The following is a 26,733-nucleotide window of genomic DNA, read 5'->3' on the forward strand; positions in this document are numbered from 1 at the left end:
TTCTGAGTAGGAGAAAAAGTCTGTAAAAATGTCAATTTTGGTCACATTGAGGCTTTAAAAAGTGATTATTCAACATGAGGCACAATCCAAATGACATTTTGAATCAATTTTTCTACAGTCCAAAAAATCAATTTTCTGATGAAAAATGATGACCCGTGACCTGTCGAAATTTCTCCAGATGGTCAAAAATGGTAATTTTTTAATATTTAACTTTTTTGACTGTAAATGACTATTGCATGTGAATTATCACTTTTGGAACAAAAATAAGTGTGTTTAGAGTCACTTTAATGCCTGAAATTGGTCGAAATAGAAGCTTCTGAGTAGGAGAAAAAGTCTGTAAAAATGGCAATTTTGGTCACATTGAGGCTTTAACAAGTAGTTATTCAACATGAGGCACAATCCAAATGACATTTTGAATCAATTTTTCTATAGTCCATGAAATAAATTTTCTGATGAAAAACGATGTCCCGTGACCTGTCGAACTTTCTCCAGATGGTCAAAAATAGTAATTTTTTAATAGTTAATTTTTTGACTGTAAATTACTATTGCATGTGAATTATCACTTTTGGAACTAAAATAAGTGTGTTCAGAGTCATTTTAATGCCTGTAATTGGTCAAAATAGAAGCCTCTGAGTAGGAGAAAAAGTCTGTAAAAATTTCAATTTTGGTCACATTGAGGCTTTAAAAAGTGATTATTCAACATGAGGCACAATCCAAATGACATTTTGAATCAATTTTTCTAAAGTCCAAAAAATCTATTTTCTGATGAAAAACGATGACCCGTGACCTGTTGAATTTTCTCCAGTTGGTCAAAAATGGTAATTTTTTAATATTTAATTTTTTGACTGTAAATGACTATTGCATGTGAATTATCAGTTTTGGAACTAAAATAGGTGTGTTTAGAGTCATTTTAATGCCTAAAATTGGTCAAAATAAAAGCTTCTGAGTAGGAGAAAAAGTCTGTAAAAATGTCAATTTTGGTCACATTGAGGCTTTAAAAAGTGATTATTCAACATGAGGCACAATCCAAATGATATTTTGAATCAATTTTTCTACAGTTCAAAAAATCAATTTTCTGATGAAAAATGATGACCCGTGACCTGTCGAAATTTCTCCAGATGGTCAAAAATGGTAATTTTTTAATATTTAACTTTTTTGACTGTAAATGACTATTGCATGTGAATTATCACTTTTGGAACAAAAATAAGTGTGTTTAGAGTCACTTTAATGCCTGAAATTGGTCGAAATAGAAGCTTCTGAGTAGGAGAAAAAGTCTGTAAAAAAGGCAATTTTGGTCACATTGAAGCTTTAACAAGTAGTTATTCAACATGAGGCACAATCCAAATGACATTTTGAATCAATTTTTCTATAGTCCATAAAATAAATTTTCTGATGAAAAACGATGACCCGTGACCTGTCGAAATTTCTCCAGATGGTCAAAAATGGTAATTTTTTAATATTTAACTTTTTTGACTGTAAATGACTATTGCATGTGAATTATCACTTTTGGAACTAAAATAAGTGTGTTTAGAGTCATTTTAATGCCTGAAATTGGTTGAAATATAAGCTTCTGAGTGGGAGTAAAAGTCTGTAAAAATTGCAATTTTGATCACATTGAGGCTTTAAAAAGTAGTTATTCAACATGAGGCACAATCCAAATGACATTTTGAATCATTTTTCTACAGTCCATAACATAAATTTTCTGATGAAAAACGATGACCCATGACCTGTCGAACTTTCTCCAGATGGTCAAAAAGAGTATTTTTTAATATTTAATTTTTTGACTGTAGATGACTATTGCATGTGAATTATCACTTTTGGAACAAAAATAAGTGTGTTTAGAGTCATTTTAATGCCTGAAATTGGTCAAAATAGAAGCCTCTGAGTAGGAGAAAAAGTCTGTAAAAATGTCAATTTTGGACACATTGAGGCTTTAAAAAGTGATTATTCAACATGAGGCACAATCCAAATGACATTTTGAATCAATTTTTCTAAAGTCCAAAAAATCTATTTTCTGATGAAAAACGATGACCCGTGACCTGTTGAATTTTCTCCAGTTGGTCAAAAATGGTAATTTTTTAATATTTCTTTTTTTGACTGTAAATGACTATTGCATGTGAATTATCAGTTTTGGAACTAAAAGAGGTGTGTTTAGAGTCATTTTAATGCCTAAAATTGGTCAAAATAAAAGCTTCTGAGTAGGAGAAAAAGTCTGTAAAAATGTAAATTTTGTCACATTGAGGCTTTAAAAAGTGATTATTCAACATGAGGCACAATCCAAATGACATTTTGAATCAATTTTTCTACAGTCCAAAAAATCAATTTTCTGATGAAAAATGATGACCCGTGACCTGTCGAAATTTCTCCAGATCGTCAAAAATGGTAATTTTTTTAATATTTAACTTTTTTGACTGTAAATGACTATTGCATGTGAATTATCACTTTTGGAACAAAAATAAGTGTGTTTAGAGTCACTTTAATGCCTGAAATTGGTCGAAATAGAAGCTTCTGAGTAGGAGAAAAAGTCTGTAAAAATGGCAATTTTGGTCACATTGAGGCTTTAACAAGTAGTTATTCAACATGAGGCACAATCCAAATGACATTTTGAATCAATTTTTCTATAGTCCATAAAATAAATTTTCTGATGAAAAACGATGTCCCGTGACCTGTCGAACTTTCTCCAGATGGTCAAAAATAGTAATTTTTTAATAGTTAATTTTTTGACTGTAAATGACTATTGCATGTGAATTATCACTTTTGGAACTAAAATAAGTGTGTTCAGAGTCATTTTAATGCCTGTAATTGGTCAAAATAGAAGCCTCTGAGTAGGAGAAAAAGTCTGTAAAAATTTCAATTTTGGTCACATTGAGGCTTTAAAAAGTGATTATTCAACATGAGGCACAATCCAAATGACATTTTGAATCAATTTTTCTAATGTCCAAAAAATCTATTTTCTGATGAAAAACGATGACCCGTGACCTGTTGAATTTTCTCCAGTTGGTCAAAAATGGTAATTTTTTAATATTTAATTTTTTGACTGTAAATGACTATTGCATGTGAATTATCAGTTTTGGAACTAAAATAGGTGTGTTTAGAGTCATTTTAATGCCTAAAATTGGTCAAAATAAAAGCTTCTGAGTAGGAGAAAAAGTCTGTAAAAATGTCAATTTTGGTCACATTGAGGCTTTAAAAAGTGATTATTCAACATGAGGCACAATCCAAATGATATTTTGAATCAATTTTTCTACAGTCCAAAAAATCAATTTTCTGATGAAAAATGATGACCCGTGACCTGTCGAAATTTCTCCAGATGGTCAAAAATGGTAATTTTTTAATATTTAACTTTTTTGACTGTAAATGACTATTGCATGTGAATTATCACTTTTGGAACAAAAATAAGTGTGTTTAGAGTCACTTTAATGCCTGAAATTGGTCGAAATAGAAGCTTCTGAGTAGGAGAAAAAGTCTGTAAAAATGGCAATTTTGGTCACATTGAGGCTTTAACAAGTAGTTATTCAACATGAGGCACAATCCAAATGACATTTTGAATCAATTTTTCTATAGTCCATAAAATAAATTTTCTGATGAAAAACGATGTCCCGTGACCTGTCGAACTTTCTCCAAATGGTCAAAAATAGTAATTTTTTAATAGTTAATTTTTTGACTGTAAATTACTATTGCATGTGAATTATCACTTTTGGAACTAAAATAAGTGTGTTTAGAGTCATTTTAATGCCTGAAATTGGTCAAAATAGAAGCCTCTGAGTAGGAGAAAAAGTCTGTAAAAATGGCAATTTTGGTCACATTGAGGCTTTAAAAAGTAGTTATTCAACATGAGGCACAATCTAAATGACATTTTGAATCAATTTTTCTGCAGTCCATAAAATCAATTTTCTGATGAAAAACGATGATCCGTGACCTGTCGAATTTTCTCCAGATGGTCAAAAATGGTAATTTTTTATTATTTAATTTTTTGACTGTAAATGATTATTGCATGTGAATTATCACTATTGGAACTAAAATAAGTGTATTTAGAGTCATTTTAATGCCAGAAATTGGTTGAAATAGAAGCTTCTGAGTAGTAGGAAAAGTCTGTAAAAATGTCAATTTTGGTCACATTGAGGCTTTAAAAACTAGTTATTCAACATGAGGCACAATCCAAATGACATTTTGAATCAAGTTTATTAACAGTCCAAAAAATAAATTTTCTGATGAAAAACGATGACCCGTGACCTGTCGAAATTTCTCCAGATGGTCAAAAATGGTAATTTTTTAATATTTAATTTTTTGACTGTATATGACTATTCCATGTGAATTATCACTTTTGGAACTAAAATAAGTGTGTTTAGAGTCACTTTAATGCCTGAAATTGGTCGAAATAGAAGCTTCTGAGTAGGAGAAAAAGTCTGTAAAATTGGCAATTTTGGTCACATTGAGGCTTTAACAAGTAGTTATTCAACATGAGGCACAATCCAAATGACATTTTGAATCAATTTTTCTATAGTCCATAAAATAAATTTTCTGATGAAAAACGATGACCCGTGACCTGTCGAAATTTCTCCAGATGGTCAAAAATAGTAATTTTTTAATAGTTAATTTTTTGACTGTAAATTACTATTGCATGTGAATTATCACTTTTGGAACTAAAATAAGTGTGTTTAGAGTCATTTTAATGCCTGAAATTGGTCAAAATAGAAGCCTCTGAGTAGGAGAAAAAGTCTGTAAAAATTGTCAATTTTGGTCACATTGAGGCTTTAAAAAGTGATTATTCAACATGAGGCACAATCCAAATGACATTTTGAATCAATTTTTCTAAAGTCCAAAAAATCTATTTTCTGATGAAAAACGATGACCCGTGACCTGTTGAATTATCTCCAGTTGGTCAAAAATGGTAATTTTGTAATATTTCTTTTTTTGACTGTAAATGACTATTGCATGTGAATTATCAGTTTTGGAACTAAAATAGGTGTGTTTAGAGTCATTTTAATGCCTAAAATTGGTCAAAATAAAAGCTTCTGAGTAGGAGAAAAAGTCTGTAAAAATGTAAATTTTGTCACATTGAGGCTTTAAAAAGTGATTATTCAACATGAGGCACAATCCAAATGACATTTGGAATCAATTTTTCTATAGTCCATAAAATAAATTTTCTGATGAAAAACGATGTCCCGTGACCTGTCGAACTTTCTCCAGATGGTCAAAAATAGTAATTTTTTAATAGTTAATTTTTTGACTGTAAATGACTATTGCATGTGAATTATCACTTTTGGAACTAAAATAAGTGTGTTCAGAGTCATTTTAATGCCTGTAATTGGTCAAAATAGAAGCCTCTGAGTAGGAGAAAAAGTCTGTAAAAATTTCAATTTTGGTCACATTGAGGCTTTAAAAAGTGATTATTCAACATGAGGCACAATCCAAATGACATTTTGAATCAATTTTTCTAAAGTCCAAAAAATCTATTTTCTGATGAAAAACGATGACCCGTGACCTGTCGAAATTTCTCCAGATGGTCAAAAATGGTAATTTTTTTAATATTTAACTTTTTTGACTGTAAATGACTATTGCATGTGAATTATCACTTTTGGAACAAAAATAAGTGTGTTTAGAGTCACTTTAATGCCTGAAATTGGTCGAAATAGAAGCTTCTGAGTAGGAGAAAAAGTCTGTAAAAATGGCAATTTTGGTCACATTGAGGCTTTAACAAGTAGTTATTCAACATGAGGCACAATCCAAATGACATTTTGAATCAATTTTTCTATAGTCCATGAAATAAATTTTCTGATGAAAAACGATGTCCCGTGACCTGTCGAACTTTCTCCAGATGGTCAAAAATAGTAATTTTTTAATAGTTAATTTTTTGACTGTAAATGACTATTGCATGTGAATTATCACTTTTGGAACTAAAATAAGTGTGTTCAGAGTCATTTTAATGCCTGTAATTGGTCAAAATAGAAGCCTCTGCGTAGGAGAAAAAGTCTGTAAAAATTTCAATTTTGGTCACATTGAGGCTTTAAAAAGTGATTATTCAACATGAGGCACAATCCAAATGACATTTTGAATCAATTTTTCTAAAGTCCAAAAAATCTATTTTCTGATGAAAAACGATGACCCGTGACCTGTTGAATTTTCTCCAGTTGGTCAAAAATGGTAATTTTTTAATATTTAATTTTTTGACTGTAAATGACTATTGCATGTGAATTATCAGTTTTGGAACTAAAATAGGTGTGTTTAGAGTCATTTTAATGCCTAAAATTGGTCAAAATAAAAGCTTCTGAGTAGGAGAAAAAGTCTGTAAAAATGTCAATTTTGGTCACATTGAGGCTTTAAAAAGTGATTATTCAACATGAGGCACAATCCAAATGATATTTTGAATCAATTTTTCTACAGTCCAAAAAATCAATTTTCTGATGAAAAATGATGACCCGTGACCTGTTGAAATTTCTCCAGATGGTCAAAAATGGTAATTTTTTAATATTTAACTTTTTTGACTGTAAATGACTATTGCATGTGAATTATCACTTTTGGAACAACAATAAGTGTGTTTAGAGTCACTTTAATGCCTGAAATTGGTCGAAATAGAAGCTTCTGAGTAGGAGAAAAAGTCTGTAAAAATGGCAATTTTGGTCACATTGAGGCTTTAACAAGTAGTTATTCAACATGAGGCACAATCCAAATGACATTTTGAATCAATTTTTCTATAGTCCATAAAATAAATTTTCTGATGAAAAACGATGTCCCGTGACCTGTTGAACTTTCTCCAGATGGTCAAAAATAGTAATTTTTTAATAGTTAATTTTTTGACTGTAAATTACTATTGCATGTGAATTATCACTTTTGGAACTAAAATAAGTGTGTTTAGAGTCATTTTAATGCCTGAAATTGGTCAAAATAGAAGCCTCTGAGTAGGAGAAAAAGTCTATAAAAATTTCAATTTTGGTCACATTGAGGCTTTAAAAAGTGATTATTCAACATGAGGCACAATCCAAATGACATTTTGAATCAATTTTTCTAAAGTCCAAAAAATCTATTTTCTGATGAAAAACGATGACCCGTGACCTGTTGAATTTTCTCCAGTTGGTCAAAAATGGTAATTTTTTAATATTTAATTTTTTGACTGTAAATGACTATTGCATGTGAATTATCAGTTTTGGAACTAAAATAGGTGTGTTTAGAGTCATTTTAATGCCTAAAATTGGTCAAAATAAAAGCTTCTGAGTAGGAGAAAAAGTCTGTAAAAATGTCAATTTTGGTCACATTGAGGCTTTAAAAAGTGATTATTCAACATGAGGCACAATCCAAATGACATTTTGAATAAATTTTTCTACAGTCCAAAAAATCAATTTTCTGATGAAAAATGATGACCCGTGACCTGTCGAAATTTCTCCAGATGGTCAAAAATGGTAATTTTTTAATATTTAACTTTTTTGACTGTAAATGACTATTGCATGTGAATTATCACTTTTGGAACAAAAATAAGTGTGTTTAGAGTCACTTTAATGCCTGAAATTGGTCGAAATAGAAGCTTCTGAGTAGGAGAAAAAGTCTGTAAAAATGGCAATTTTGGTCACATTGAGGCTTTAACAAGTAGTTATTCAACATGAGGCACAATCCAAATGACATTTTGAATCAATTTTTCTATAGTCCATGAAATAAATTTTCTGATGAAAAACGATGTCCCGTGACCTGTCGAACTTTCTCCAGATGGTCAAAAATAGTAATTTTTTAATAGTTAATTTTTTGACTGTAAATGACTATTGCATGTGAATTATCACTTTTGGAACTAAAATAAGTGTGTTCAGAGTCATTTTAATGCCTGTAATTGGTCAAAATAGAAGCCTCTGAGTAGGAGAAAAAGTCTGTAAAAATTTCAATTTTGGTCACATTGAGGCTTTAAAAAGTGATTATTCAACATGAGGCACAATCCAAATGACATTTTGAATCAATTTTTCCAAAGTCCAAAAAATCTATTTTCTGATGAAAAACGATGACCCGTGACCTGTTGAATTTTCTCCAGTTGGTCAAAAATGGTAATTTTTTAATATTTAATTTTTTGACTGTAAATGACTATTGCATGTGAATTATCAGTTTTGGAACTAAAATAGGTGTGTTTAGAGTCATTTTAATGCCTAAAATTGGTCAAAATAAAAGCTTCTGAGTAGGAGAAAAAGTATGTAAAAATGTCAATTTTGGTCACATTGAGGCTTTAAAAAGTGATTATTCAACATGAGGCACAATCCAAATGACATTTTCAATCAATTTTTCTACAGTCCAAAAAATCAATTTTCTGATGAAAAATGATGACCCGTGACCTGTCAAAATTTCTCCAGATGGTCAAAAATGGTAATTTTTTAATATTTAACTTTTTTGACTGTAAATGACTATTGCATGTGAATTATCACTTTTGGAACAAAAATAAGTGTGTTTAGAGTCACTTTAATGCCTGAAATTGGTCGAAATAGAAGCTTCTGAGTAGGAGAAAAAGTCTGTAAAAATGGCAATTTTGGTCACATTGAGGCTTTAACAAGTAGTTTTTCAACATGAGGCACAATCCAAATGACATTTTGAATCAATTTTTCTATAGTCCATAAAATAAATTTTCTGATGAAAAACGATGTCCCGTGACCTGTCGAACTTTCTCCAGATGGTCAAAAATAGTAATTTTTTAATAGTTAATTTTTTGACTGTAAATGACTATTGCATGTGAATTATCACTTTTGGAACTAAAATAAGTGTGTTCAGGGTCATTTTAATGCCTGTAATTGGTCAAAATAGAAGCCTCTGAGTAGGAGAAAAAGTCTGTAAAAATTTCAATTTTGGTCACATTGAGGCTTTAAAAAGTGATTATTCAACATGAGGCACAATCCAAATGACATTTTGAATCAATTTTTCTAAAGTCCAAAAAATCTATTTTCTGATGAAAAACGATGACCCGTGACCTGTTGAATTTTCTCCAGTTGGTCAAAAATGGTAATTTTTTAATATTTAATTTTTTGACTGTAAATGACTATTGCATGTGAATTATCAGTTTTGGAACTAAAATAGGTGTGTTTAGAGTCATTTTAATGCCTAAAATTGGTCAAAATAAAAGCTTCTGAGTAGGAGAAAAAGTCTGTAAAAATGTCAATTTTGGTCACATTGAGCCTTTAAAAAGTTATTATTCAACATGAGGCACAATCCAAATGACATTTTGAATCAATTTTTCTACAGTCCAAAAAATCAATTTTCTGATGAAAAATGATGACCCGTGACCTGTCGAAATTTCTCCAGATGGTCAAAAATGGTAATTTTTTAATATTTAACTTTTTTGACTGTAAATGACTATTGCATGTGAATTATCACTTTTGGAACAAAAATAAGTGTGTTTAGAGTCACTTTAATGCCTGAAATTGGTCGAAATAGAAGCTTCTGAGTAGTAGGAAAAGTCTGTAAAAATGTCAATTTTGGTCACATTGAGGCTTTAAAAAGTAGTTATTCAACATGAGGCACAATCCAAATGACATTTTGAATCAAGTTTTTTAACAGTCCAAAAAATAAATTTTCTGATGAAAAACGATGACCCGTGACCTGTCGAAATTTCTACAGATGGTCAAAAATGGTAATTTTTTAATATTTAATTTTTTGACTGTATATGACTATTCCATGTGAATTATCACTTTTGGAACTAAAATAAGTGTGTTTAGAGTCACTTTAATGCCTGAAATTGGTCGAAATAGAAGCTTCTGAGTAGGAGAAAAAGTCTGTAAAATTGGCAATTTTGGTCACATTGAGGCTTTAACAAGTAGTTATTCAACATGAGGCACAATCCAAATGACATTTTGAATCAATTTTTCTATAGTCCATAAAATAAATTTTCTGATGAAAAACGATGACCCGTGACCTGTCGAAATTTCTCCAGATGGTCAAAAATAGTAATTTTTTAATAGTTAATTTTTTGACTGTAAATTACTATTGCATGTGAATTATCACTTTTGGAACTAAAATAAGTGTGTTTAGAGTCATTTTAATGCCTGAAATTGGTCAAAATAGAAGCCTCTGAGTAGGAGAAAAAGTCTGTAAAAATGTCAATTTTGGTCACATTGAGGCTTTGAAAAGTGATTGTTCAACATGAGGCACAATCCAAATGACATTTTGAATCAATTTTTCTAAAGTCCAAAAAATCTATATTCTGATGAAAAACGATGACCCGTGACCTGTTGAATTATCTCCAGTTGGTCAAAAATGGTAATTTTTTAATATTTCTTTTTTTGACTGTAAATGACTATTGCATGTGAATTATCAGTTTTGGAACTAAAATAGGTGTGTTTAGAGTCATTTTAATGCCTAAAATTGGTCAAAATAAAAGCTTCTGAGTAGGAGAAAAAGTCTGTAAAATTGTACATTTTGTCACATTGAGGCTTTAAAAAGTGATTATTCAACATGAGGCACAATCCAAATGACATTTTGAATCAATTTTTCTACAGTCCAAAAAATCAATTTTCTGATGAAAAATGATGACCCGTGACCTGTCGAAATTTCTCCAGATCGTCAAAAATGGTAATTTTTTAATATTTAACTTTTTTGACTGTAAATGACTATTGCATGTGAATTATCACTTTTGGAACAAAAATAAGTGTGTTTAGAGTCACTTTAATGCCTGAAATTGGTCGAAATAGAAGCTTCTGAGTAGGAGAAAAAGTCTGTAAAAATGGCAATTTTGGTCACATTGAGGCTTTAACAAGTAGTTATTCAACATGAGGCACAATCCAAATGACATTTTGAATCAATTTTTCTATAGTCCATAAAATAAATTTTCTGATGAAAAACGATGTCCCGTGACCTGTCGAACTTTCTCCAGATGGTCAAAAATAGTAATTTTTTAATAGTTAATTTTTTGACTGTAAATGACTATTGCATGTGAATTATCACTTTTGGAACTAAAATAAGTGTGTTCAGAGTCATTTTAATGCCTGTAATTGGTCAAAATAGAAGCCTCTGAGTAGGAGAAAAAGTCTGTAAAAAATTCAATTTTGGTCACATTGAGGCTTTAAAAAGTGATTATTCAACATGAGGCACAATCCAAATGACATTTCGAATCAATTTTTCTAAAGTCCAAAAAATCTATTTTCTGATGAAAAACGATGACCCGTGACCTGTTGAATTATCTCCAGTTGGTCAAAAATGGTAATTTTTTAATATTTCTTTTTTTGACTGTAAATGACTATTGCATGTGAATTATCAGTTTTGGAACTAAAATAGGTGTGTTTAGAGTCATTTTAATGCCTAAAATTGGTCAAAATAAAAGCTTCTGAGTAGGAGAAAAAGTCTGTAAAAATGTCAATTTTGGTCACATTGAGGCTTTAAAAAGTGATTATTCAACATGAGGCACAATCCAAATGATATTTTGAATCAATTTTTCTACAGTCCAAAAAATCAATTTTCTGATGAAAAATAATGACCCGTGACCTGTCGAAATTTCTCCAGATGGTCAAAAATAGTAATTTTTTAATATTTAACTTTTTTGACTGTAAATGACTATTGCATGTGAATTATCACTTTTGGAACAAAAATAAGTGTGTTTAGAGTCACTTTAATGCCTGAAATTGGTCGAAATAGAAGCTTCTGAGTAGGAGAAAAAGTCTGTAAAAATGGCAATTTTGGTCACATTGAGGCTTTAACAAGTAGTTATTCAACATGAGGCACAATCCAAATGACATTTTGAATCAATTTTTCTATAGTCCATAAAAGAAATTTTCTGATGAAAAATGATGTCCCGTGACCTGCCGAACTTTCTCCAGATGGTGAAAAATAGTAATTTTTTAATAGTTAATTTTTTGACTGTAAATGACTATTGCATGTGAATTATCACTTTTGGAACTAAAATAAGTGTGTTTAGAGTCATTTTAATGCCTGAAATTGGTCAAAATAGAAGCCTCTGAGTAGGAGAAAAAGTCTATAAAAATTTCAATTTTGGTCACATTGAGGCTTTAAAAAGTGATTATTCAACATGAGGCACAATCCAAATGACATTTTGAATCAATTTTTCTAAAGTCCAAAAAATCTGTTTTCTGATGAAAAACGATGACCCGTGACCTGTTGAATTTTCTCCAGTTGGTCAAAAATGGTAATTTTTTAATATTTAATTTTTTGACTGTAAATGACTATTGCATGTGAATTATCAGTTTTGGAACTAAAATAGGTGTGTTTAGAGTCATTTTAATGCCTAAAATTGGTCAAAATAAAAGCTTCTGAGTAGGAGAAAAAGTCTGTAAAAATGTCAATTTTGGTCACATTGAGGCTTTAAAAAGTGATTATTCAACATGAGGCACAATCCAAATGACATTTTGAATCAATTTTTCTACAGTCCAAAAAATCAATTTTCTGATGAAAAATGATGACCCGTGACCTGTCGAAATTTCTCCAGATGGTCAAAAATGGTAATTTTTTAATATTTAACTTTTTTGACTGTAAATGACTATTGCATGTGAATTATCACTTTTGGAACAAAAATAAGTGTGTTTAGAGTCACTTTAATGCCTGAAATTGGTCGAAATAGAAGCTTCTGAGTAGGAGAAAAAGTCTGTAAAAATGGCAATTTTGGTCACATTGAGGCTTTAACAAGTAGTTATTCAACATGAGGCACAATCCAAATGACATTTTGAATCAATTTTTCTATAGTCCATGAAATAAATTTTCTGATGAAAAACGATGTCCCGTGACCTGTCGAACTTTCTCCAGATGGTCAAAAATAGTAATTTTTTAATAGTTAATTTTTTGACTGTAAATTACTATTGCATGTGAATTATCACTTTTGGAACTAAAATAAGTGTGTTCAGAGTCATTTTAATGCCTGTAATTGGTCAAAATAGAAGCCTCTGAGTAGGAGAAAAAGTCTGTAAAAATTTCAATTTTGGTCACATTGAGGCTTTAAAAAGTGATTATTCAACATGAGGCACAATCCAAATGACATTTTGAATCAATTTTTCTAAAGTCCAAAAAATCTATTTTCTGATGAAAAACGATGACCCGTGACCTGTTGAATTTTCTCCAGTTGGTCAAAAATGGTAATTTTTTAATATTTAATTTTTTGACTGTAAATGACTATTGCATGTGAATTATCAGTTTTGGAACTAAAATAGGTGTGTTTAGAGTCATTTTAATGCCTAAAATTGGTCAAAATAAAAGCTTCTGAGTAGGAGAAAAAGTCTGTAAAAATGTCAATTTTGGTCACATTGAGGCTTTAAAAAGTGATTATTCAACATGAGGCACAATCCAAATGATATTTTGAATCAATTTTTCTACAGTCCAAAAAATCAATTTTCTGATGAAAAATGATGACCCGTGACCTGTCGAAATTTCTCCAGATGGTCAAAAATGGTAATTTTTTAATATTTAACTTTTTTGACTGTAAATGACTATTGCATGTGAATTATCACTTTTGGAACAAAAATAAGTGTGTTTAGAGTCACTTTAATGCCTGAAATTGGTCGAAATAGAAGCTTCTGAGTAGGAGAAAAAGTCTGTAAAAAAGGCAATTTTGGTCACATTGAAGCTTTAACAAGTAGTTATTCAACATGAGGCACAATCCAAATGACATTTTGAATCAATTTTTCTATAGTCCATAAAATAAATTTTCCGATGAAAAACGATGTCCCGTGACCTGTCGAACTTTCTCCAGATGGTCAAAAATAGTAATTTTTTAATAGTTAATTTTTTGACTGTAAATGACTATTGCATGTGAATTATCAGTTTTGGAACAAAAATAAGTGTGTTTAGAGTCATTTTAATGCCTGAAATTGGTTGAAATAGAAGCTTCTGAGTAGTAGAAAAAGTCTGTAAAAATGTCAATTTTGGTCACATTGTGGCTTTAACAAGTAGTTATTCAACATGAGGCACAATCCAAATGACATTTTGAATCAATTTTTCCCCAGTCAAAAAAATCAATTTTCTGATGAAAAACGATGACCCGTGACCTGTCAAATTTTCTCCAGATGGTCAAAAATGGTAATTTTTAATATTTATTATTTTGACTGTAAATGACTATTGCATGTGAATTATCACTTTTGGAACAAAAATAAGTGTGTTTAGTGTCATTTTAATGCCTAAAATTGGTCAAAATAAAAGCTTCTGAGTAGGAGAAAAAGTCTGTAAAATTGGCAATTTTGGTCACATTGAGGCTTTAACAAGTAGTTATTCAACATGAGGCACAATCCAAATGACATTTTGAATCAATTTTTCTATAGTCCATAAAATAAATTTTCTGATGAAAAACGATGACCCGTGACCTGTCGAAATTTCTCCAGATGGTCAAAAATAGTAATTTTTTAATAGTTAATTTTTTGACTGTAAATTACTATTGCATGTGAATTATCACTTTTGGAACTAAAATAAGTGTGTTTAGAGTCATTTTAATGCCTGAAATTGGTCAAAATAGAAGCCTCTGAGTAGGAGAAAAAGTCTGTAAAAATGTCAATTTTGGTCACATTGAGGCTTTAAAAAGTGATTATTCAACATGAGGCACAATCCAAATGACATTTTGAATCAATTTTTCTAAAGTCCAAAAAATCTATTTTCTGATGTAAAACGATGACCCGTGACCTGTCGAAATTTCTCCAGATGGTCAAAAATAGTAATTTTTTAATATTTAACTTTTTTGACTGTAAATGACTATTGCATGTGAATTATCACTTTTGGAACAAAAATAAGTGTGTTTAGAGTCACTTTAATGCCTGAAATTGGTCGAAATAGAAGCTTCTGAGTAGGAGAAAAAGTCTGTAAAAATGGCAATTTTGGTCACATTGAGGCTTTAACAAGTAGTTATTCAACATGAGGCACAATCCAAATGACATTTTGAATCAATTTTTCTATAGTCCATAAAAGAAATTTTCTGATGAAAAACGATGTCCCGTGACCTGCCGAACTTTCTCCAGATGGTGAAAAATAGTAATTTTTTAATAGTTAATTTTTTGACTGTAAATGACTATTGCATGTGAATTATCACTTTTGGAACTAAAATAAGTGTGTTTAGAGTCATTTTAATGCCTGAAATTGGTCAAAATAGAAGCCTCTGAGTAGGAGAAAAAGTCTATAAAAATTTCAATTTTGGTCACATTGAGGCTTTAAAAAGTGATTATTCAACATGAGGCACAATCCAAATGACATTTTGAATCAATTTTTCTAAAGTCCAAAAAATCTATTTTCTGATGAAAAACGATGACCCGTGACCTGTTGAATTTTCTCCAGTGGGTCAAAAATGGTAATTTTTTAATATTTAATTTTTTGACTGTAAATGACTATTGCATGTGAATTATCAGTTTTGGAACTAAAATAGGTGTGTTTAGAGTCATTTTAATGCCTAAAATTGGTCAAAATAAAAGCTTCTGAGTTGGAGAAAAAGTCTGTAAAAATGTCAATTTTGGTCACATTGAGGCTTTAAAAAGTGATTATTCAACATGAGGCACAATCCAAATGACATTTTGAATCAATTTTTCTACAGTCCAAAAAATCAATTTTCTGATGAAAAATGATGACCCGTGACCTGTCGAAATTTCTCCAGATGGTCAAAAATGGTAATTTTTTAATATTTAACTTTTTTGACTATAAATGACTATTGCATGTGAATTATCACTTTTGGAACAAAAATAAGTGTGTTTAGAGTCACTTTAATGCCTGAAATTGGTCGAAATAGAAGCTTCTGAGTAGGAGAAAAAGTCTGTAAAAATGTCAATTTTGGTCACATTGAGGCTTTAAAAAGTGATTATTCAACATGAGGCACAATCCAAATGATATTTTGAATCAATTTTTCTACAGTCCAAAAAATCAATTTTCTGATGAAAAATGATGACCCGTGACCTGTCGAAATTTCTCCAGATGGTCAAAAATGGTAATTTTTTAATATTTAACTTTTTTGACTGTAAATGACTATTGCATGTGAATTATCACTTTTGGAACAAAAATAAGTGTGTTTAGAGTCACTTTAATGCCTGAAATTGGTCGAAATAGAAGCTTCTGAGTAGGAGAAAAAGTCTGTAAAAAAGGCAATTTTGGTCACATTGAAGCTTTAACAAGTAGTTATTCAACATGAGGCACAATCCAAATGACATTTTGAATCAATTTTTCTATAGTCCATAAAATAAATTTTCCGATGAAAAACGATGTCCCGTGACCTGTCGAACTTTCTCCAGATGGTCAAAAATAGTAATTTTTTAATAGTTAATTTTTTGACTGTAAATGACTATTGCATGTGAATTATCAGTTTTGGAACAAAAATAAGTGTGTTTAGAGTCATTTTAATGCCTGAAATTGGTTGAAATAGAAGCTTCTGAGTAGTAGAAAAAGTCTGTAAAAATGTCAATTTTGGTCACATTGTGGTTTTAACAAGTAGTTATTCAACATGAGGCACAATCCAAATGACATTTTGAATCAATTTTTCCCCAGTCAAAAAAATCAATTTTCTGATGAAAAACGATGACCCGTGACCTGTCAAATTTTCTCCAGATGGTCAAAAATAGTAATTTTTTAATAGTTAATTTTTTGACTGTAAATGACTATTGCATGTGAATTATCAGTTTTGGAACAAAAATAAGTGTGTTTAGAGTCATTTTAATGCCTGAAATTGGTTGAAATAGAAGCTTCTGAGTAGTAGAAAAAGTCTGTAAAAATGTCAATTTTGGTCACATTGAGGCTTTAACAAGTAGTTATTCAACATGAGGCACAATCCAAATGACATTTTGAATCAATTTTTCTATAGTCCATGAAATAAATTTTCTGATGAAAAACGATGTCCCGTGACCTGTCGAACTTTCTCCAGATGGTCAAAAATAGTAATTTTTTAATAGTTAATTTTTTGACTGTAAATTACTATTGCATGTGAATTATCACTTTTGGAACTAAAATAAGTGTGTTCAGAGTCATTTTAATGCCTGTAATTGGTCAAAATAGAAGCCTCTGAGTAGGAGAAAAAGTCTGTAAAAATTTCAATTTTGGTCACATTGAGGCTTTAAAAAGTGATTATTCAACATGAGGCACAATCCAAATGACATTTTGAATCAATTTTTCTAAAGTCCAAAAAATCTATTTTCTGATGAAAAACGATGACCCGTGACCTGTTGAATTTTCTCCAGTTGGTCAAAAATGGTAATTTTTTAATATTTAATTTTTTGACTGTAAATGACTATTGCATGTGAATTATCAGTTTTGGAACTAAAATAGGTGTGTTTAGAGTCATTTTAATGCCTAAAATTGGTCAAAATAAAAGCTTCTGAGTAGGAGAAAAAGTCTGTAAAAATGTCAATTTTGGTCACATTGAGGCTTTAAAAAGTGATTATTCAACATGAGGCACAATCCAAATGATATTTTGAATCAATTTTTCTACAGTCCAAAAAATCAATTTTCTGATGAAAAATGATGACCCGTGACCTGTCGAAATTTCTCCAGATGGTCAAAAATGGTAATTTTTTAATATTTAACTTTTTTGACTGTAAATGACTATTGCATGTGAATTATCACTTTTGGAACAAAAATAAGTGTGTTTAGAGTCACTTTAATGCCTGAAATTGGTCGAAATAGAAGCTTCTGAGTAGGAGAAAAAGTCTGTAAAAAAGGCAATTTTGGTCACATTGAAGCTTTAACAAGTAGTTATTCAACATGAGGCACAATCCAAATGACATTTTGAATCAATTTTTCTATAGTCCATAAAATAAATTTTCCGATGAAAAACGATGTCCCGTGACCTGTCGAACTTTCTCCAGATGGTCAAAAATAGTAATTTTTTAATAGTTAATTTTTTGACTGTAAATTACTATTGCATGTGAATTATCACTTTTGGAACTAAAATAAGTGTGTTTAGAGTCATTTTAATGCCTGAAATTGGTCAAAATAGAAGCCTCTGAGTAGGAGAAAAAGTCTGTAAAAATGGCAATTTTGGTCACATTGAGGCTTTAAAAAGTAGTTATTCAACATGAGGCACAATCTAAATGACATTTTGAATCAATTTTTCTGCAGTCCATAAAATCAATTTTCTGATGAAAAACGATGATCCGTGACCTGTCGAATTTTCTCCAGATGGTCAAAAATGGTAATTTTTTATTATTTAATTTTTTGACTGTAAATGATTATTGCATGTGAATTATCACTATTGGAACTAAAATAAGTGTATTTAGAGTCATTTTAATGCCAGAAATTGGTTGAAATAGAAGCTTCTGAGTAGTAGGAAAAGTCTGTAAAAATGTCAATTTTGGTCACATTGAGGCTTTAAAAAGTAGTTATTCAACATGAGGCACAATCCAAATGACATTTTGAATCAAGTTTTTTAACAGTCCAAAAAATAAATTTTCTGATGAAAAACGATGACCCGTGACCTGTCGAAATTTCTCCAGATGGTCAAAAATGGTAATTTTTTAATATTTAATTTTTTGACTGTATATGACTATTCCATGTGAATTATCACTTTTGGAACTAAAATAAGTGTGTTTAGAGTCACTTTAATGCCTGAAATTGGTCGAAATAGAAGCTTCTGAGTAGGAGAAAAAGTCTGTAAAATTGGCAATTTTGGTCACATTGAGGCTTTAACAAGTAGTTATTCAACATGAGGCACAATCCAAATGACATTTTGAATCAATTTTTCTATAGTCCATAAAATAAATTTTCTGATGAAAAACGATGACCCGTGACCTGTCGAAATTTCTCCAGATGGTCAAAAATAGTAATTTTTTAATAGTTAATTTTTTGACTGTAAATGACTATTGCATGTGAATTATCACTTTTGGAACTAAAATAAGTGTGTTTAGAGTCATTTTAATGCCTGAAATTGGTCAAAATAGAAGCCTCTGAGTAGGAGAAAAAGTCTATAAAAATTTCAATTTTGGTCACATTGAGGCTTTAAAAAGTGATTATTCAACATGAGGCACAATCCAAATGACATTTTGAATCAATTTTTCTAAAGTCCAAAAAATCTATTTTCTGATGAAAAACGATGACCCGTGACCTGTTGAATTTTCTCCAGTTGGTCAAAAATGGTAATTTTTTAATATTTAATTTTTTGACTGTAAATGACTATTGCATGTGAATTATCAGTTTTGGAACTAAAATAGGTGTGTTTAGAGTCATTTTAATGCCTAAAATTGGTCAAAATAAAAGCTTCTGAGTAGGAGAAAAAGTCTGTAAAAATGTCAATTTTGGTCACATTGAGGCTTTAAAAAGTGATTATTCAACATGAGGCACAATCCAAATGACATTTTGAATCAATTTTTCTACAGTCCAAAAAATCAATTTTCTGATGAAAAATGATGACCCGTGACCTGTCGAAATTTCTCCAGATGGTCAAAAATGGTAATTTTTTAATATTTAACTTTTTTGACTGTAAATGACTATTGCATGTGAATTATCACTTTTGGAACAAAAATAAGTGTGTTTAGAGTTACTTTAATGCCTGAAATTGGTCGAAATAGAAGCTTCTGAGTAGGAGAAAAAGTCTGTAAAAATGGCAATTTTGGTCACATTGAGGCTTTAACAAGTAGTTATTCAACATGAGGCACAATCCAAATGACATTTTGAATCAATTTTTCTATAGTCCATGAAATAAATTTTCTGATGAAAAACGATGTCCCGTGACCTGTCGAACTTTCTCCAGATGGTCAAAAATAGTAATTTTTTAATAGTTAATTTTTTGACTGTAAATTACTATTGCATGTGAATTATCACTTTTGGAACTAAAATAAGTGTGTTCAGAGTCATTTTAATGCCTGTAATTGGTCAAAATAGAAGCCTCTGAGTAGGAGAAAAAGTCTGTAAAAATTTCAATTTTGGTCACATTGAGGCTTTAAAAAGTGATTATTCAACATGAGGCACAATCCAAATGACATTTTGAATCAATTTTTCTAAAGTCCAAAAAATCTATTTTCTGATGAAAAACGATGACCCGTGACCTGTTGAATTTTCTCCAGTTGGTCAAAAATGGTAATTTTTTAATATTTAATTTTTTGACTGTAAATGACTATTGCATGTGAATTATCAGTTTTGGAACTAAAATAGGTGTGTTTAGAGTCATTTTAATGCCTAAAATTGGTCAAAATAAAAGCTTCTGAGTAGGAGAAAAAGTCTGTAAAAATGTCAATTTTGGTCACATTGAGGCTTTAAAAAGTGATTATTCAACATGAGGCACAATCCAAATGATATTTTGAATCAATTTTTCTACAGTCCAAAAAATCAATTTTCTGATGAAAAATGATGACCCGTGACCTGTCGAAATTTCTCCAGATGGTCAAAAATGGTAATTTTTTAATATTTAACTTTTTTGACTGTAAATGACTATTGCATGTGAATTATCACTTTTGGAACAAAAATAAGTGTGTTTAGAGTCACTTTAATGCCTGAAATTGGTCGAAATAGAAGCTTCTGAGTAGGAGAAAAAGTCTGTAAAAAAGGCAATTTTGGTCACATTGAAGCTTTAACAAGTAGTTATTCAACATGAGGCACAATCCAAATGACATTTTGAATCAATTTTTCTATAGTCCATAAAATAAATTTTCCGATGAAAAACGATGTCCCGTGACCTGTCGAACTTTCTCCAGATGGTCAAAAATAGTAATTTTTTAATAGTTAATTTTTTGACTGTAAATTACTATTGCATGTGAATTATCACTTTTGGAACTAAAATAAGTGTGTTTAGAGTCATTTTAATGCCTGAAATTGGTCAAAATAGAAGCCTCTGAGTAGGAGAAAAAGTCTGTAAAAATGGCAATTTTGGTCACATTGAGGCTTTAAAAAGTAGTTATTCAACATGAGGCACAATCTAAATGACATTTTGAATCAATTTTTCTGCAGTCCATAAAATCAATTTTCTGATGAAAAACGATGATCCGTGACCTGTCGAATTTTCTCCAGATGGTCAAAAATGGTAATTTTTTATTATTTAATTTTTTGACTGTAAATGATTATTGCATGTGAATTATCACTATTGGAACTAAAATAAGTGTATTTAGAGTCATTTTAATGCCAGAAATTGGTTGAAATAGAAGCTTCTGAGTAGTAGGAAAAGTCTGTAAAAATGTCAATTTTGGTCACATTGAGGCTTTAAAAAGTAGTTATTCAACATGAGGCACAATCCAAATGACATTTTGAATCAAGTTTTTTAACAGTCCAAAAAATAAATTTTCTGATGAAAAACGATGACCCGTGACCTGTCGAAATTTCTCCAGATGGTCAAAAATGGTAATTTTTTAATATTTAATTTTTTGACTGTATATGACTATTCCATGTGAATTATCACTTTTGGAACTAAAATAAGTGTGTTTAGAGTCACTTTAATGCCTGAAATTGGTCGAAATAGAAGCTTCTGAGTAGGAGAAAAAGTCTGTAAAATTGGCAATTTTGGTCACATTGAGGCTTTAACAAGTAGTTATTCAACATGAGGCACAATCCAAATGACATTTTGAATCAATTTTTCTATAGTCCATAAAATAAATTTTCTGATGAAAAACGATGACCCGTGACCTGTCGAAATTTCTCCAGATGGTCAAAAATAGTAATTTTTTAATAGTTAATTTTTTGACTGTAAATTACTATTGCATGTGAATTATCACTTTTGGAACTAAAATAAGTGTGTTTAGAGTCATTTTAATGCCTGAAATTGGTCAAAATAGAAGCCTCTGAGTAGGAGAAAAAGTCTGTAAAAATGTCAATTTTGGTCACATTGAGGCTTTAAAAAGTGATTATTCAACATGAGGCACAATCCAAATGACATTTTGAATCAATTTTTCTAAAGTCCAAAAAATCTATTTTCTGATGAAAAACGATGACCCGTGACCTGTTGAATTATCTCCAGTTGGTCAAAAATGGTAATTTTTTAATATTTCTTTTTTTGACTGTAAATGACTATTGCATGTGAATTATCAGTTTTGGAACTAAAATAGGTGTGTTTAGAGTCATTTTAATGCCTAAAATTGGTCAAAATAAAAGCTTCTGAGTAGGAGAAAAAGTCTGTAAAAATGTAAATTTTGTCACATTGAGGCTTTAAAAAGTGATTATTCAACATGAGGCACAATCCAAATGACATTTTGAATCAATTTTTCTACAGTCCAAAAAATCAATTTTCTGATGAAAAATGATGACCCGTGACCTGTCGAAATTTCTCCAGATGCTCAAAAATGGTAATTTTTTAATATTTAACTTTTTTGACTGTAAATGACTATTGCATGTGAATTATCACTTTTGGAACAAAAATAAGTGTGTTTAGAGTCACTTTAATGCCTGAAATTGGTCGAAATAGAAGCTTCTGAGTAGGAGAAAAAGTCTGTAAAAATGGCAATTTTGGTCACATTGAGGCTTTAACAAGTAGTTATTCAACATGAGGCACAATCCAAATGACATTTTGAATCAATTTTTCTATAGTCCATAAAATAAATTTTCTGATGAAAAACGATGTCCCGTGACCTGTCGAACTTTCTCCAGATGGTCAAAAATAGTAATTTTTTAATAGTTAATTTTTTGACTGTAAATGACTATTGCATGTGAATTATCACTTTTGGAACTAAAATAAGTGTGTTCAGAGTCATTTTAATGCCTGTAATTGGTCAAAATAGAAGCCTCTGAGTAGGAGAAAAAGTCTGTAAAAATTTCAATTTTGGTCACATTGAGGCTTTAAAAAGTGATTATTCAACATGAGGCACAATCCAAATGACATTTTGAATCAATTTTTCTAAAGTCCAAAAAATCTATTTTCTGATGAAAAACGATGACCCGTGACCTGTTGAATTTTCTCCAGTTGGTCAAAAATGGTAATTTTTTAATATTTAATTTTTTGACTGTAAATGACTATTGCATGTGAATTATCAGTTTTGGAACTAAAATAGGTGTGTTTAGAGTCATTTTAATGCCTAAAATTGGTCAAAATAAAAGCTTCTGAGTAGGAGAAAAAGTCTGTAAAAATGTCATTTTTGGTCACATTGAGGCTTTAAAAAGTGATTATTCAACATGAGGCACAATCCAAATGATATTTTGAATCAATTTTTCTACAGTCCAAAAAATCAATTTTCTGATGAAAAATGATGACCCGTGACCTGTCGAAATTTCTCCAGATGGTCAAAAATAGTAATTTTTTAATATTTAACTTTTTTGACTGTAAATGACTATTGCATGTGAATTATCACTTTTGGAACAAAAATAAGTGTGTTTAGAGTCACTTTAATGCCTGAAATTGGTCGAAATAGAAGCTTCTGAGTAGGAGAAAAAGTGTGTAAAAATGGCAATTTTGGTCACATTGAGGCTTTAAAAAGTAGTTATTCAACATGAGGCACAATCTAAATGACATTTTGAATCAATTTTTCTATAGTCCATAAAAGAAATTTTCTGATGAAAAACGATGTCCCGTGACCTGTCGAACTTTCTCCAGATGGTGAAAAATAGTAATTTTTTAATAGTTAATTTTTTGACTGTAAATGACTATTGCATGTGAATTATCAGTTTTGGAACAAAAATAAGTGTGTTTAGAGTCATTTTAATGCCTGAAATTGGTTGAAATAGAAGCTTCTGAGTAGTAGAAAAAGTCTGTAAAAATGTCAATTTTGGTCACATTGTGGCTTTAACAAGTAGTTATTCAACATGAGGCACAATCCAAATGACATTTTGAATCAATTTTTCCCCAGTCAAAAAAATCAATTTTCTGATGAAAAACGATGACCCGTGACCTGTCAAATTTTCTCCAGATGGTCAAAAATGGTAATTTTTAATATTTATTATTTTGACTGTAAATGACTATTGCATGTGAATTATCACTTTTGGAACAAAAATAAGTGTGTTTAGTGTCATTTTAATGCCTAAAATTGGTCAAAATAAAAGCTTCTGAGTAGGAGAAAAAGTCTGTAAAATTGGCAATTTTGGTCACATTGAGGCTTTAACAAGTAGTTATTCAACATGAGGCACAATCCAAATGACATTTTGAATCAATTTTTCTATAGTCCATAAAATAAATTTTCTGATGAAAAACGATGACCCGTGACCTGTCGAAATTTCTCCAGATGGTCAAAAATAGTAATTTTTTAATAGTTAATTTTTTGACTGTAAATTACTATTGCATGTGAATTATCACTTTTGGAACTAAAATAAGTGTGTTTAGAGTCATTTTAATGCCTGAAATTGGTCAAAATAGAAGCCTCTGAGTAGGAGAAAAAGTCTGTAAAAATGTCAATTTTGGTCACATTGAGGCTTTAAAAAGTGATTATTCAACATGAGGCACAATCCAAATGACATTTTGAATCAATTTTTCTAAAGTCCAAAAAATCTATTTTCTGATGAAAAACGATGACCCGTGACCTGTTGAATTATCTCCAGTTGGTCAAAAATGGTAATTTTTTAATATTTCTTTTTTTGACTGTAAATGACTATTGCATGTGAATTATCAGTTTTGGAACTAAAATAGGTGTGTTTAGAGTCATTTTAATGCCTAAAATTGGTCAAAATAAAAGCTTCTGAGTAGGAGAAAAAGTCTGTAAAAATGTCAATTTTGGTCACATTGAGGCTTTAAAAAGTGATTATTCAACATGAGGCACAATCGAAATGATATTTTGAATCAATTTTTCTACAGTCCAAAAAATCAATTTTCTGATGAAAAATGATGACCCGTGACCTGTCGAAATTTCTCCAGATGGTCAAAAATAGTAATTTTTTAATATTTAACTTTTTTGACTGTAAATGACTATTGCATGTGAATTATCACTTTTGGAACAAAAATAAGTGTGTTTAGAGTCACTTTAATGCCTGAAATTGGTCGAAATAGAAGCTTCTGAGTAGGAGAAAAAGTCTGTAAAAATGGCAATTTTGGTCACATTGAGGCTTTAACAAGTAGTTATTCAACATGAGGCACAATCCAAATGACATTTTGAATCAATTTTTCTATAGTCCATGAAATAAATTTTCTGATGAAAAACGATGTCCCGTGACCTGTCGAACTTTCTCCAGATGGTCAAAAATAGTAATTTTTTAATAGTTAATTTTTTGACTGTAAATTACGATTGCATGTGAATTATCACTTTTGGAACTAAAATAAGTGTGTTCAGAGTCATTTTAATGCCTGTAATTGGTCAAAATAGAAGCCTCTGAGTAGGAGAAAAAGTCTGTAAAAATTTCAATTTTGGTCACATTGAGGCTTTAAAAAGTGATTATTCAACATGAGGCACAATCCAAATGACATTTTGAATCAATTTTTCTAAAGTCCAAAAAATCTATTTTCTGATGAAAAACGATGACCCGTGACCTGTTGAATTTTCTCCAGTTGGTCAAAAATGGTAATTTTTTAATATTTAATTTTTTGACTGTAAATGACTATTGCATGTGAATTATCAGTTTTGGAACTAAAATAGGTGTGTTTAGAGTCATTTTAATGCCTAAAATTGGTCAAAATAAAAGCTTCTGAGTAGGAGAAAAAGTCTGTAAAAATGTCAATTTTGGTCACATTGAGGCTTTAAAAAGTGATTATTCAACATGAGGCACAATCCAAATGATATTTTGAATCAATTTTTCTACAGTCCAAAAAATCAATTTTCTGATGAAAAATGATGACCCGTGACCTGTCGAAATTTCTCCAGATGGTCAAAAATGGTAATTTTTTAATATTTAACTTTTTTGACTGTAAATGACTATTGCATGTGAATTATCACTTTTGGAACAAAAATAAGTGTGTTTAGAGTCACTTTAATGCCTGAAATTGGTCGAAATAGAAGCTTCTGAGTAGGAGAAAAAGTCTGTAAAAAAGGCAATTTTGGTCACATTGAAGCTTTAACAAGTAGTTATTCAACATGAGGCACAATCCAAATGACATTTTGAATCAATTTTTCTATAGTCCATAAAATAAATTTTCCGATGAAAAACGATGTCCCGTGACCTGTCGAACTTTCTCCAGATGGTCAAAAATAGTAATTTTTTAATAGTTAATTTTTTGACTGTAAATGACTATTGCATGTGAATTATCAGTTTTGGAACAAAAATAAGTGTGTTTAGAGTCATTTTAATGCCTGAAATTGGTTGAAATAGAAGCTTCTGAGTAGTAGAAAAAGTCTGTAAAAATGTCAATTTTGGTCACATTGTGGCTTTAACAAGTAGTTATTCAACATGAGGCACAATCCAAATGACATTTTGAATCAATTTTTCCCCAGTCAAAAAAATCAATTTTCTGATGTAAAACGATGACCCGTGACCTGTCAAATTTTCTCCAGATGGTCAAAAATGGTAATTTTTAATATTTATTATTTTGACTGTAAATGACTATTGCATGTGAATTATCACTTTTGGAACAAAAATAAGTGTGTTTAGTGTCATTTTAATGCCTAAAATTGGTCAAAATAAAAGCTTCTGAGTAGGAGAAAAAGTCTGTAAAATTGGCAATTTTGGTCACATTGAGGCTTTAACAAGTAGTTATTCAACATGAGGCACAATCCAAATGACATTTTGAATCAATTTTTCTATAGTCCATAAAATAAATTTTCTGATGAAAAACGATGACCCGTGACCTGTCGAAATTTCTCCAGATGGTCAAAAATAGTAATTTTTTAATAGTTAATTTTTTGACTGTAAATTACTATTGCATGTGAATTATCACTTTTGGAACTAAAATAAGTGTGTTTAGAGTCATTTTAATGCCTGAAATTGGTCAAAATAGAAGCCTCTGAGTAGGAGAAAAAGTCTGTAAAAATGTCAATTTTGGTCACATTGAGGCTTTAAAAAGTGATTATTCAACATGAGGCACAATCCAAATGACATTTTGAATCA

This window comes from Triturus cristatus, chromosome 7 (genome assembly GCF_964204655.1).
Source record: "Triturus cristatus chromosome 7, aTriCri1.1, whole genome shotgun sequence".
Lineage (NCBI taxonomy): Eukaryota > Metazoa > Chordata > Amphibia > Caudata > Salamandridae > Triturus > Triturus cristatus.